We start from the raw sequence: 16,104 nt of genomic DNA on the forward strand, positions 1-16,104 counted from the left end.
GCAATAAGCTGCCCCCCCCCCCCAGCTGTTGTAGAACTACATATCCCAGCATGCCCTGCCAGTTTTGCTATTTGGCGCCGCTAAAACTGTTGCAAGGCATGCTGGGAAGTGTAGTTCAACAAGAGCTGGAGTGCCGCTTTTTGCCCATCCCTGCTAGACTGTACAGTATATCCAGTCCTTTTATTCCTAGATTTTACCATGCCATGGTACATATACATTGTTCCTTGTGGGTGTTTTGATGCATGTCATTAAGTGTAATCGCTTGCAACATTTGCAATCTTACGCTGGTGTTCTTATTATTACTCCTAAACACACAAGAATCAGTACTTAAGCCATTTGTGCTTGTTAGCAAGCTTACGCTGGTGTTCTATGATTTTCACACATTTAAAGGTTTTCTGAGTAATGTGCATTTATTTTTTTTTATTATTATTATTTTCATCCACCTTAAAATCTTGTGCTCCTTTTGGATTTGTTGTACACTAACGCCCATCGTTCTTCTTTTTTTTTTTTTTTTTTTTACTCCTAAACACACAAGAATCAGTACTTAAGCCATTTGTGCTTGTTGCCGTAGAAAGTTTTAATGCCAACCACCGGGACAGACGGAATGCTGGGTTTGAGATATACCAACCTTAATTTTCCTCTACCTTGGTCATTTACACGTGGACATATATTTCATGTATATATTACAGGTTACCTTATAAAATTTGTATTGTAGTGTTGTGTTTGATACATAGCATTACTTTCAGCCACAAGCCCATCTACAGTATATTAGGTGTATTGCCTGACCCCGCCAGCCACTGGAACAATACTGGCTGCGATAGGGAGGTGTCCAATGGATGTTCAGTTCTAAGGTGGAAGTTACAGCCTCGTCGCCTTCAGTATAGAACCAGCAACAGTTGAAAATGTTCTGTTAATTACTTAGTACTGTTTTGTAACAATGAATATTGTTTTTCATTATGTTTGTGATTAATGTGATGCACATTAGTTTGAGAGATACAAGTACATATTTATATATATATATATATATATATATATATAGTTAGTGTGCGTGTTATATATATACATTGCACTGATTCATTATGGTACCCAAATATATCAAGGAGTGCACCCTACTTACAAGCCTACATAAGTGACTTATTTCTACATTACAGATCTAGATTCTATTTTGTGTTCTCCCCATCGCCAGCTGTAATTTACAATGTGCTCAGTCCTAGCATGTTTGTGCTACTAACCAGAAGTGACCACATTTCTTTCCTTCAAGGCACAGTGAAGCCTCAGCTTGGGTCGGAGTGTTTACCCCGTGGGAAGTCTTGGTCTAAATTTTTGTCTACTTTCAAAATAAGATAATTGTACGTCACTGATGAATGAGATAGTATGTGAAAGCAGGGCTATTTACCATGAGTTATTTGTCTCCAGTCATTAGTTATCTCTGCACAGGAAATAGTCGCTACACTAATGATTGCAATGGTGAGGAGTATAAATTATAAAAGGTAATACACAAAAGTTCTAACATATAACTAAGGTGATATATTTATAACTTAATAAATGACTGTACATTTATCCTGAACATAGGATTTTTAATTTGTGTACACAATATTGAAGCCATCCATTGTAAAACTTTCTGTTATAATTGAAATATATATTTTATAATACAAATGATACACATCCAGTAGATTAATGTTTTCTGTAAAAGTATAAAATGACTACTCTAGATATGTCAGACAAGCAGGATTCCATATTTAACATACACATTCACAGTATTGTATAGTATTATACAGTAGTTTTGATCTACTGAGGACTTAACAAAGATGATACATTTTCTGTTTGCACTCTTTGAAGTTGTAATTATGGTTTAGTGAACTACGAGACCTAAAATGCAAGGATCTGTCTAAAGAAAGGTATTAGCAACAGTGACCATCTCTCACATCAGTGTACTGAAGGTCATGAAGCCTTGGCGGCAGTATAAAGCAGGTGCGGAGACGTGGTCGATAGATTGCGTTATGCTCAGGGCATAAATAAACTAAATTCACCACTGAGCACAGACAGAGAATAAAAGTACATAACCTGTGCAGTACACTGACTTCAATAATGGCCCCGTACATAATATTTTAGTGAGGTTAATAATGTGCAAGGTGATTTAATATTTACGCCACTTATCGTGGTAATCAAATCCATCTAAATAATAATAAAAACAAATCTTTAGCTATTTGAGCCATCCTAGGTAATATCGTGGTTGAATCATGAAATTCACAGAAAGACCTTTGTCCCTGACTTGTCCTAACCTGGTCTAATGTAGTGCGGAAATGCATTGCCCCAGCTGCCATAAGCTGGCAACACGTCCAAGCTTGGCTTTTCCTATGTCATGCTACAGTGCATACATGACGTAGGATTCCAGGGGCTACTCAGTGCAATCATTGTCTTTCTGCTTGCTCAAGGCTCCCTTTAAATAAACAATTGGGCCTATTGGAATTGCTTTAGTAGTTTAAGATTTAACATGTCTAATTTATATCAATATAAAGAATTAAGTCCCCTATCAGGCATCCCGGCACTGATTCTGTGTCCACAAGGGTGTTCCAAGCTTTGTGAAATAAGTAATATTGGTTCTGTATCATATCATACATCAGGTCAGGCCACAGCTGGAATGCTTGCTCAATTGCTATTGCCGGTAGGACAGAGTAATGTAGATATGAAAATGATCAAAGAACAACGGCGCAAATCAGTTCAAATGTGATTGATTGCCCATCTAGTCGAATTGAAAGAATACTTATTGTTCAGCTGCCGAGATAAGAATGAGCCTGTGAAAAGCTCATTCCAAATTCAAGGATTGAAAAGAAACAAGAAATAATATACCTCTGCGCTAATAAATAATATACCTCTGCGCTAATAAATAATATACCTCTGCGCTAATAAATAATATACCTCTGCGCTAATAAATAATATACCTCTGCGCTAATAAAATACCTCTGCGCTAATAAATAATATACCTCTGCGCTAATAAATAATATACCTCTGCGCTAATAAATAATATACCTCTGCGCTAATAAATAATATACCTCTGCGCTAATAAATAATATACCTCTGCGCTAATAAATAATATACCTCTGCGCTAAAAAATAATATACCTCTGCGCTAATAAATAATATCCCTCTGCGCTAATAAATAATATACCTCTGCGCTAATAAATAATATAAAATATATGTGTGAGATGGCAGAAAAATACAGATGATATAATTACTTCCAAAAAATGATAAGGACTCGATCAAATTGCATACGTATACATTTAATTGAATAGAATAAAAATAGAAGGCATATAACTGGATAGTTAATAAATTACCGCAGAATTAAAATTACTTCATCAGTCTTCCCTCAAATTCTTAGAACAATCATTGCCTTTTTTCAAGCATTCAGCAACTATTGCCCTCACGGGACTATAATCATTGCATCATACCATTCTGAGGAGGGCTATAGTCAAGCTGATTCATAGGGATATTTTCAATTATCAGTAGTACGTACTACATATTTGATTTGATTTTTTAAAATAAAGTCTGTGGAACACATCATGACACTTAAAATTGAATGTGTCAACATTCCATTAGGAACCAAGAGATACGCATTCAACTGATTTATTCCATTTTATGACTTGTATGATTTTATATATGTGTAGTTGATTGTTATAAGAATTTGAATTTGTAAAAGGGAAAAAAAAATGTGTGTGTATATATATATATATATATATATTTACATACACACATAACATATGCATGTAATAAATAGTTAATACCATGCTGTACATTTTAGGCTCCTTGTATTTTTCCAGTACTATTTCTATGTTTGCTATAAAATTTCACATTGATTAGATTTGTCCCCTTTACAGAACTACTGTACATATGAACTCATCAGTAGTTTAATATTTTTGCTGTCTTGCAGTAACAGATTATGGTAAAGAATTTCACCTGGCTATCCCAAAAAGCAGACGTTCTTGGTACAAATTCCTGCACAACACAAAGACAGGAGTAAATGTTTAGCCCAGTGAAGATACATTGTAAAGTACATAACCCTGTGCCAACATCTTGCATATAATCCATGCCAGCCATAATTTTACAAATACACACATTGCACCAACCTTCTCTGGCTTATTCCCCGGACTGGCACACATGAGCTGTCTGAGGACCCCATCACCTCCTCTAGGGGACAGGTTCCAGACCGTTCTCTCAAGTTATAGATTGTTACTCTACTAGAGGGTCAGTAACTTGGAGCAGGATCATGGATGAACTTGGTTTGTTTCTATGGAAACTTCACCAAGGTTAGCTTTCCTGAAAGTGGGCAGTCCCTCTGTGGCTGGCCAAACCCCTTAAGAATGGGCCCATACCTGCATGACTTTCATACCTCAGTCCGACACTGTCCCCATACCATTCTTGCAGTCACTTATATTCCATTTATGTGCCTGCCTACACCACTCTTGTAGTATGCCCTACTGCTTGTTTACTAAGAGATTTCAAATGCAAATAGTGCTGCGTTTTTGATGCTAATTGATAACATAAAAGATATTGACACAAAAGTAATTCATAGCTACATATAGGGGTTTGTGTTTCACCCTGTAACTGTATACCAGGTCTGTCCAGACACTAATTACACTAAGGAGCTCATCCAGAGCCGCTCGCAAGCGCCTGCTTGCTCGTTCGCGGCCGATGGTAAGCGAACGCTTCATTCTGCGTGTACGTGAACTACTCGGAGCGATCAGAATCCGCTCGCTCGCCCAGCAAAGACAGCCCAGTGTAATGAATGACAGGAGTGGCCGTTTGTGGGTGGTAACAGGGGCAGGACTCTAATAACGGGGGAGTGGAGGTGCGAACGCAGGCGTGCCTGAGTGTTTTAACACCGTTTCAGAGGCGTGCATAATTAACAGCCAGCGTCATAGTACACGTCACATGCCTGTTTTTAACACTGATGTCCTCGCAGTGCTTGTGGTAGGGTAAGGCAACCACAAGCGCTGCGATCGCTTCCGATTGTCCTCGATCTACCAATGTTTTAATACACTTCCTGTAGATGACGTGCGTTAGTGGGCATCTCCTCATAAGCTAAAGGGTGTCTATAGAGACAAAGTGATCGCTCGCCAAAACAAAGTGGGCTTGCTTATGCCTTTCTGAGCCTGCCATGCCGTCACTTAGCCGAATTTGCATACGCTGGGTGCGAGCGATCGCATCTAGCGAGCGGGTCTGAATCAGGTCCTAAACCAGAAATTAGCAAAGCCTTTAGTACTACCTTGCAGGAATTTTGCCTCGTTCTGCATTTGGCAGCCCCTGGCGGCCGATTGTGTACGTATTCGCAACTGCGTTCCTTGCTGAATCAGGCCCAAAGATAGAAGTAAAGAAGATTTTAGTTCCCATTTTAACTATAACAAATTAAAAAGTTTACTTTTGAAGTTTAAAGTTTCTAATCACGGTTTTGCAGTTATTTCTTCAATTAACATTTATTTGCAATATATGTGTATCTTTGTGCTTTTTTTTTTCTTAATTTTTTTTTGCCCTTTTCAGCACTTGTAGCATCTTTAGTGAGAAAAGTCACCTTTCCTCAGTACCGGTTTTCATTATAGCCTGCTGTCCAGTAAAGTGGATAACTGCTCAGGATGTCTAGCACAGTAGCTGGTTGATGGGTTTTTGTTTTGTTCTTCTGGGTTTTTTTGTGGGATGGGGGCACATTTTGTTATTTTATTCATCTCTAGATAGCTACACGGCTCTGTGGATGGAAATTTGTATTTTTGTTTTCCTCAGAAATTATGGATTTTTTTCAACTTTTTTTGTATTTACAGAGACATTGGGGCTGATGGTGTAGGGAGTTACACGCCCACATGGCACTGGCCACACCCACATAGGGATGGTCGCAGCTCCTCCCCTTCTCACTATATTCTCTTAATCATTTTCAGCTCTCGACCCATTTGGGCCTTATCAAGCCCTGTCTACAGCCCAAGGTCCAAACTATGTCTGATGTTACTGGTGCTGCCCTAAGCATTGTGGGTAAATGTGTCCCAAATTAGTGATCATGCTCATGTCTCTCTCTTCAGCAGCTAGTCCCCCGTTAGTTCCATTTTCTTATTAATGAATAAAAATAACTTATTTCTGTGGTGTTACCCTAAATGAATTGGCTCAATCTCTAACATAATGTCCTATACTAATCATAGCAACAGATACCATTTCTTGTAAGAAAAACATTCCATCCATGTTTAAATGAAGTTGGTGAATTTGCCATCACCGCCGTGTGGTAAGGAGTTTCCACAGCATTTCTGCAGTTACTGTAAAGAACCCCTTCCTAATTGCTCATGAAACAGTCTTTCATTAGATTCCAACCAATGAAGCTTTCTGTAACACAAGCGTAATACAATGTCTGGTTTTCACTTAGTGGTTCCATCCTCGTTTACACCACTTGTTCCATCATTAAAAGAAATATATAAATAAATAAAGTGGGAGCCTAAAATCTGGGTGGCTTTGATCGATTCATTCAAAGTGCAATAGTAATTAATACTAAATTAGCGTGGTTTAGCATTAGTTATTATTGCCAGTTGAAATATCATCAGCGGCTTTGTAAACCCGTTGTTTAGTACATCTGGCCCCCAGGGGTAGGTCCTGCAATTGGTTTCATATAACCTCCTATGTTATTGCTGTCTTGGGCAAGGCTATTAATCTATTTTTGTATTTAATTTCTTACTACACCATGAGTGCCCATCTTTATTTACGTATGTGTGTATGTACAATCCATATACCGTGCTAGCATTACTTACCTTTATCCCCCTTCACAAAGACAAATGAAATATGTATCCAGTATGTTTTTGAAATGTTACCAGCTGAAGAGTCCTTGGAAGGACTATATCTCTTTCCTTTCAATGCTTCTTCACATAAATGAAAGTTGAATACGTGTTATGTGCATTTCATGCTCCACTTACCCCTAGGGAAGAAAGCCTTTCCCGATGTAGCTTTGTTTTGCTAATAACCAAGTCACTATTCAAATGAGCATCTCCAGTACAACAGGATTGTCAGCCATTCTATTGTCTGTTCTCACTGCTATTAATACACCAATCTGCTTATACCAGTATATTAAAAATGGCATGTGTAACCCAATATTTATTGACATCATCAATGTACAGTAAAAGAGAGGCGTGGCACATGTGCGTGGCTGGTAATTGGGGAGAGAGGTGACTACCACCAGTCTGTATAGTGCTGCTGGTCACATGGGCCACTCCCACGACAGGACCCCTACGCAATACAATACACCTCAAATGAAAAAATGTTGGCAGAATTTATTTCATTTTGGCCGAAGCCGTGGGCAACAGCCAGTGCATGTGTATATACCATGTGTGTGTGTGTGTATATATATATATATATATATATATATATATATTTACCACATCAAGGCAATCTTCAGACAGAGGACGACATTTCAGCCCAGTGAGACCCTTTGCCAAGACCTCTGTAGTCAGCAGGAACAAAAGAGCATGCTAATTACTACCAAATTAAACTGTACTGTATGGATGTATGTATGTGTAGAGAGATAGTGAGTTACCAAGTCACATTTTATTTGGTAGTACAGCAAATTAACGTGTTGAAAATTTACCTGATTTACAAGAGTGTATTTGTTTTGTGTATTGGAGTGCTATTTAGGTACAAATTAGGTTTATTTCTGTAGCTCACTGCCTGAGACAATTTGGGGGGTTTTGACTGAATTTGTCCAGGATATTCACCAGTATTCACCAGTATGGGCCTAACATGGTTGTCACCTCTAATCGGTCTCAGATGTCACAGAACGTTGATGGCCATGACGGAATCATTACACCCCATGCAGTTTATTCATATACCCTCTGTACAGCTGGATCAGATGATAACGTTGCCTCTAGGCCAGCACTGTGCCAAACAAGATGGCTGCAGCATATGTGGTCAGTTTACAACCTATATGCTATATGTGAGACCCGCAAACCTGTACTGCTATGTACAAAAGTCCCTGCTTCTGGCTTAATTTACTGAACTACAAATGTGTCCTCTTACATCCTTGCTGATCGCACTACAAACGCGCGCACGCATCGCACCATGCAATTACCCACAGGAGCATACACTACTGAGCACAATGGTGCACACTGTGATCGCACCATGCAATCCTATGGTGTCCTGAGTACTAAGGCAGTGCACGTATCCGCTTGCGGGCGCATGCCTCACGCAGCAAAGTTGCAAGAGGGCACATCTGTAAATGATGAGATGGATGCTATAATAGCATTCATTAATTCAGCCGAGTGAACTGCAATAGTAAATATAGCAGAAAGCTCAAACACCGATCATGTTTCATGAAGAAAAGGAATCTGAAATTCCACCCGTATCATTTTATTTCATGCAACATCTGAGTGTGCGGCGCAGCACTGCTGCAAATCAGAATGGCCAAGTGGCCCAAACAGTGCTGTCGGCTATTGGCTTGAGCCTACATACAGATTGCTGTCATTAGCCTTGGCTGATCGAAATCTGATTGCCTCTGACCTGCCAACAAGACTGATCAAAGTCTGATTGATCCTGACCTGCTTGGTAATTTCCTTCCCACAAACAATTCAGTTAAAAACCACCTAATCAACAGGCCTATCACATCTTAATAGAGCTTTGAAATTTTCTAGAAGAGACTGAGAGGGACGTGTTACCTCAGATTACCACATTCATTATGACCATTAGACGAAACACACATTCTGACAATATAAAGTACAAACCAGTGAACTTTATGCTTTAAGATATATTGTAGACTAGGTTACTAAAGGATCCATCTTTTACAGAAATGCTAATATGACATTACCCTATATTTGCCAACACTCTTGGAATTTCCGCAAGGCTCTCTTATGTGAAGAAAATCTCCCGACTTCCTGGATAATTATCGACCCTACCGCATCCAGCCCCCTCCTTGGGTGGACGGGGTTGTGGAAAGTGGCCAGGGCTGTTGCCATGATGCCGGGGCGACTATGAAGAAATGGTGTTTAGGAGTCTAGAAATGTGCTGCCAAAGATCCAATGGTGCCTCCAACCGAGGTCCTTCAAACGATGAGTGGGAAGGACGTTTTGATCTGGCACTTTTCAGGGCCCTCAAACAAATATTCTCTGGTGGTCGTCTTTCTATCTGGTGATTTCTTTGGGTGGGTACAGAAAATGAAAAGATGGGTTACATGTATATGAAACAACATATGTAGAATTCCAGTAGACTCCTAAAATTTACACTCATCAGCCTTACGTAGCCAGTTGGCATTGGACAGTCTTACACCACTGTCTATTGGCAGTTTTGAAAACAGATTAGTTTTTTGTTCTCCTTTGTACTTCCCCGTAATTCAAGAATACAAAAAATTGGACAAATAGTGTAATCTGGTTTTTGGTTCCAGGTTGGTTCAGAAAGAGAAGATGATATTTCTCAAACCTTTTACATTGCCCTTATCCAATAATTAATAAAGCTCTGTGCATTCATTTGTATATTCCCTATGTCCATCAGTGAGGATGAGATACCTTTTGGGTGCCACGCTGACCCCCTGATAATGAAAGGAAATAAAATACTTCTGCTCCAAATACTACGCGTTTCCAAGACACACTGTCCTCTTCCTCAGGCAAGTGGGAAAGGGGACAGCTCACAGAGGTAGCTGTAACAAAAGTGATAGGTGTTATATCTTTTCAGGAGGTTTTATAATGAAAAATGTTCATTAGATTTAGGGGAATGGAAATGGTGGTGTTACCTTTTTAAACTTTTCATTTGGGTTCCGCATTAATGTACTTTATGTTTTTATTTATCCTGTTTAAAAATTTAATTATTATGATTTCATTTACATTTCTATTGCCTACATATGGATTATTGTATATGATTGTTGTTCATGATTTTACAAATGTTTTTGGCCATAGTGTGTGCAGTAGGATGTAAGACTATTGCTACAAATTCAATGTGCCCTGATGCAGCAACTGGACCGGCTTTGTGCCCTGAGTGGCGGCACTGCTCGCACATTCCTAGTGACGGGACTGTATCTCAATGACGCTTAATGTAGTGGAGCCGGTATTTATCAATCGGAGACTCCTCTCGGAGCCCCAGCAAAACCCCCCCGCTCCACTGCAAGACTTTCTCATGGTTCCAGCAGCTACACATTGCCCACAGGATACAGTAATATGTGCCGCTGGTCACTCATGCACAAAGAAGTCTGATTCAGCAACGCCTTTCCAACCCTGTTAGTCCTCCTATTGTCGGTTATAGCTAATGTCATCCGGGGATAGCGATGGGGAGAAAAGCTAGGCCTTATCACCACAAAATTGACTGCGGCCGGCTTTCCCATGGTGGTACTACATATCAAGACTGCGGTAGGGGTGGCACAAAATAGGTTAGTGTGTGAGAAAACTGAATTCTCTTGTATTGTTTGCTGTTTAAATTGATAGAAGCGGAGATAAGCCAAAATGCTGGAGAACTGGCTTATCTCCACTTCATAACTAGACCCCTGTATTCTCCTTTATATAGCACTGTTGCAGGCGCTCTCTCTGGGCCTGATTCATCAAGGAACACAGTTGCTAATACGCACGCAATTGATCGATTGTTGCGTACTACGAATGCATCGCAGTGCGCGAACTGGCCCCTACGATCGGGACAGCGATCGCAGTGGATACGCAGACCTATGGCAGTGATTGACAGGAAGTGCCGTTTGTGGGTGGTGACGGGGGGTGGTCGGGTGTGCCAGTGTGTTTCAACGGCATTGCAGGGGCGTGCATAAATTAGCCACTGCGATACCAAAGGCCTCATAGCGTGCGCTGAAGTAAGAAGCAAGGTCTGGGCTTCATTAACTGTCCAATGTTACCGATTGTTTCTCTATGTTGGCCAAGTATACGGATGTGAGTATGGGGAAGTGGGCGTCTTTATGTCAAGATGCGATCGCAATGTGAATGCACACATTTACATATCACCGCTGATATTAGCAATTGCTTTGCGTGCTTATAAACAGGATAGCAATCATTAGTGATTCAGGCCCTCTGTTCTCTTTTATTATATTATTATTATTGGGAATTCTGCAAGCAACACACCATAGACACAATGGGATGAAACACTTGTGTGTTTGTTTATTCCATACTTGTCTCTGTTTTAATTCTCCTCTCCGGGATAAGCCCAGAGAGGGGATGCAAAGTCCCACATTGGGGGCGGAGCCTTGCTCAACGCGATTTGCACCATTTTAGCCCTGCCCCCTCCATACAGAGCCGCGATTTCCGGTATTATCGCCCCATCCTGCTACTTCACTTGGAGATGGTGGCACACATTAAGTGCCTGATTTAAACACCTGTATATACCAAGTCGGAGACAGGAAGTCATAATACAGTTATTGACAAAGCTGATCACAGAAAGTCTGTAGTGGTATATATTACTTTACAGAGTAATACACAGACACACATTATCATATGATATCATTGTATTTAGTACTACAGAGCAATGAAGGGCTAGAGCTGTCTGTGGAAAATGATTGCGGAAAATATCAGAGGGGTGAATTGCACAGTCCCACACTTCTGATGAACAGACCAGGGGGTATAAATGAGAGATTTTGGAAGTAGAGCTGTTGCACATAGCAACCAATCAGATTGTAGCTATTATCTTTTAGAAGATGCTAGTTAAATGTTAAGTAGAATCTGATTGGTTGTTATGGGCAACATCTCCATTTCTAAAAACTCTCACTTTAGTAAATATACCCCCCAGGTTTTTTACAATCATCAAGCATTGTATGATTGTGTGTGTCCCTGCTATTTGTGTAGACTGGGTATTAGCGGTACTGCGCCTTTAATGGTGAAGGTACGCTTCTCTCTGCTAAACCAACACAGACTACAGCAAATTTCCTACCCCCCATCCACAAGCCTAGCAGTGCAGCACTTAGCAATAACCCTCCGCTCACAAATGAACGATGTCAGCTACAACCCATGACAGTTCGCCGGGGCCGCTTTTCATCTGATCTCAACCCTCCAGAAATAATAAAAATATGGTCCAGCGCTAGTGTTAGTCAAAATGCATTATGACTCTGGTCATTGTTTTACTAGTAATCAGCACAATTGCATTAACTGGCAGGCAACGAGGGGGGGTGGAATGCACGACCTTGAGCCAAGATTGTAAAGCAACATAATCTGATTTAATGAATTGATTGATTCAGATCTAGAATGCACCTTAGCACATACAAGTGTCATGTATGTAAGCATCAGATGGATGCGAGAGCTGCCTGACCTCCATCCCCAGTAATGTCAGCCTCAGCGAGGAAACAATGACTGATGTTGTTTTTCTGATGCCAGAATTTTTTTTATTTTTTTTGCTTTCGATCCTTGCAAGGAAAAAAAAAAACCCCACCAACACCCGAGCTGCTGTGCAGCACCCTTGTTCCACATCACACTTCCCACTGGTCATTTCTTGGAAAATGCTGGAGCTATACCCCCTGGAACACTGTCAATAGCTGGGCTGTGATTGGAAGGAGGTTTTTCCACTCTCTGCTTTTTTCCTATTTAAGCCGTGCATCAGGGTTAGCCTTGCGAGTTGCTGAAAACATGAAAATGCTGGTGCCCTGTAGCAGTTGGTTTTAAAATAAAACAAAACCGGCATTCTGTCGTAATAATATGAAGAAGAAAAAAAGGGACAAACAGCCTTGCAGAGAATGCCAGGTAAGTCAGCTATTTACTACGTCCTCAGCTCGTATCTGAAAAGCATCTTCTCCCCCTGTTCATAAAAAAAAAACCAAACCAGATATTTTGTGGACGAGGGATCAGCTCAGCTGTTTTGTTGTTGCTGTTGCTGTGCGAGGTTTCTGCTGCGTTGCATATTTTTTTTTTTTTCACCCTGCGTTCATCTGAGCTCTTCATAAAATGCATTTCTCCAGTGATTTGTTTAATGAGATCCCATCTTGGAAGGATTGCAGTGACCTGATTAACTCTGATCCAACCTTTCTCCTGTTCGGCGTTATTTATGGAACGGTTGTGCACTTGCTGTGCACAATGGATCATGCAGCCTTTTACAATCTAACATCTGTCCTTCCCAAGGGAGACTTGCTAAACATTCACGTCCTCCGCTCATCATCTGAGCGGTGCGCGGTTTCTGCAACGCCTTTGCACTTGCTTTTCAAAGCTGCCTTTGAAAATGAAACCTGGTATCTTGAAAAAAAAAAAAAAAAAATCAACATTGAGATATTATGGCAGAAACGAGGAGTATAGGGTGCTGGATGGAAGCCTCAGTGGTAGCAACCTTTGCTGTGTCTTTGTTAGCATTCCCTACTACAAAGACAGGCTTGATTGCAATCACATGGACAAAAAAACCACTCATTGTATACTTACTGTATAACGTGCAGAATTGATCATGTGATGCTGATAATACAACTGCATTTTTGATTTATGTTGTATGCTGTGGATCAGTGTAGCTAAGCTGTTAAAGAAAAGTTAGAAATCGCTTAAGCAAATAATGTTTGTAATAGTCTAGGTAATGTTTTGTTTTTTTTTTGTACTAAATAACATTTCGCACGCATAGATCTAAAATTGAGGCAAATTGCATTTTGCCGTCTTAGTGAGGTTAATGAGAATGTGCATTGGTAGGTGAATTTACAAACAGTCTGAATAAATTGCCAGGCCTGCCTCCTACCAGCTCCAAAACATTATAGTGCATTTTTTTAATTGTAGAAAAATGTAAAAAAGGGTCCTTAAATGTTTTTTTTTTTTAAGGGGGATTTAAACAATGCTATACAACAGTGCTTAATTTCACTATCTTTCTGATATCATCAGTGTTCCGTAGAGATCATAACGTTTAGATATGAATATAAGTAGATATTTATATGAATAATAAAAATAAAACTTAATTTTTTGGTGTTATAATTACTTTCACACTTAAACACACAGCCTGGAATTTATTATTATTATTATTATTTTTTTTATTTTTTATTTTTTCTTATTAGAAATTATTATTATTATTATTACAAAGTACCTTTTCCCTTCCACAAAAAATATAGATTTTGTTAAATCATGAAGTTATACAAATACCTGTAATGTCACTTTTTAATAAATATTATATAATATTAAATGAACCGTCTCTGGCAGCTTCAGTATTAAACCACTTACTGTAGTCTCTATTACCTTTGAGGGTCACTTCTATTTCCTGGTTCAGGTTACATAGAGAACAGTGAGGGACTGCAGGTCTGAGATCTTGCCACAAGGTCAGCGCTCCGACTGACCTCTAAAGTTCCACGTTAATCTGGTCAAGTCACAAGACTAACCGCCACATTTCAGTGTGTTTTCGTCTAGATGGTGTTTTGGAAGCTCATTGTGAGAAAATATCTAAGTTATGGGTTTTTTTGTCTTTTTATATACGTATAAAGGCCATTTTAGTGGAATATCTTTGAAAAAGTTGACCCTTATATAGTACATTATCTCACTTTGTAGACACTTCTGTAGCTCTTTGATCTTATAATTGCAATGGCCCAATATAGATAGTGTTGGCTGTAGATTCATATTTTTTTCCACTAGCATACAATGTACTGCACTGACCTCCAAGGGATGCCCCAATGCCTTTGCAATAATCAAAGACCATTTCCCAGATATGCGCCTCGCTATTAATGATATCTCATAATTTTTTTGGATTGCTCATTTGTCTTTGATTTAAGTCCTCCTTTATTTTTTTCACTCTTTATGTTACGGTATTACAATGGAAATGACAACAGGTGTTATACTAGTTTATTACACAGGTTTACTCAGTGCATTTGTGCGAGTTTTGAAGAAATATGTTGCCCCTATTCACATTTCAACTTGTACTAACCAAGGAAGGGTATGAATACTATTTTACCTTTCCATTATGTTTGATAGATTGCAAAAAGCCCTATCTTTGGCAAATACTCCATTTGATATGAAGACCTGACAGTCAGGAATACCGTTTGATTGATTGTCTGCATGTGGTGGTATTTTCATATACTTATTTTAGGTTTACCGGCAATAGGATTATATTGTGTAAAACACATTGATGATGTAACATCGTCTTCAGCTGGGTTGATAGTAAGGGGGTACCTATCACTTACACACTGTTTCAGTAGTCATTTTAAGGGTTGAACCAATATTTGTTAAATGCAGTCTGTTATTTCAATGGGAAACAGTGTTGGCACTGAAGTGCCTCAGTTATATCACTAGTTGTCAATGGAACGGCTAGGCTTAGGGATGGTTCAGCCCACACAATGGTTCTATCCACTGTGTATAGGTGACCTCCATACAGAACTTGAAATAATGTAAGATGCAGGTGACGTGTAAAGTTAGTCTCATATGAAGTCGAAATGAATACATTATAATTCTCAACCATCCCAATCCAATCCCTCCAACTTCAATGTCCAAGGTCTTGTTTCCTACTTCAAGGAGAAGATCTGTAAGATCAGACATGATTGGTGTCTCCTTCCTTGGCCAGCAAACACCTCAGATCCTTCCCTGCACCCCCTGGTACCATCTCTTAATTGCATCTCACAAATTAAGATGATCCATCTATTATTTTCTTAACGTCTCTCTCTACTAGCTGTCCATCTGACACAATCACTCTAACAAATCAGTCAATCACAGCACATCCCAATTTGTTGGGGGAGATGTATCAGACCTTCTAAAGAGGACAGGTGGAGAAGTTGCCTATCCACCATTAAGACGTAAGCTATCATTATATAGAATGGATTTGATCAATTATAGCTCTAAGCTGATTGGTTACTATGGGCAATTTCTCCATTTGCCTCTTTAGAAGGTTTGATATGTCTTTCCCATAATCTTTCATTACATTTCCTTAAGTCTTCTGGACACAGGGTCTGATTCAAAGATGTGCAGACAAGTGCAGCTACTGCGCCTTTGTATGCAGCGGCAGCACTAAAATACGCAAAAGCCTCAGGAGGCATCTTAAGTAAAAAGGCGCCACTGCTGGCTTCGCCGATCCACTGCTGCATCTGAAGACGGAGTATCGGATCAACTGCGTGACCATCGGACACCTAAGTGACACACTCACTCAGGATGTCTGGCGAAATTACGCTGCCGGGGCCAGCAAAGATGCATCAAAGGACCTAGCCTATGGCTTGGGCTTCCCCAGAAACTGGAACGCTCCTCGA

At 39.8% G+C, this 16,104-nt stretch overlaps 1 protein-coding gene across 16 annotated transcripts in view; it reads left to right on the top strand.

Annotated features, from left to right (window-relative positions):
* Positions 1 to 16,104, top strand: part of GPHN (gephyrin) — a 383,133-nt gene that overhangs the window by 266,871 nt on the left and 100,158 nt on the right. The window lies entirely within an intron of this gene.

Source organism: Taudactylus pleione, unplaced genomic scaffold (assembly GCF_031769625.1).
Source record: "Taudactylus pleione unplaced genomic scaffold, aTauple2 ptg001956l, whole genome shotgun sequence".
Taxonomy (NCBI): domain Eukaryota; kingdom Metazoa; phylum Chordata; class Amphibia; order Anura; family Myobatrachidae; genus Taudactylus; species Taudactylus pleione.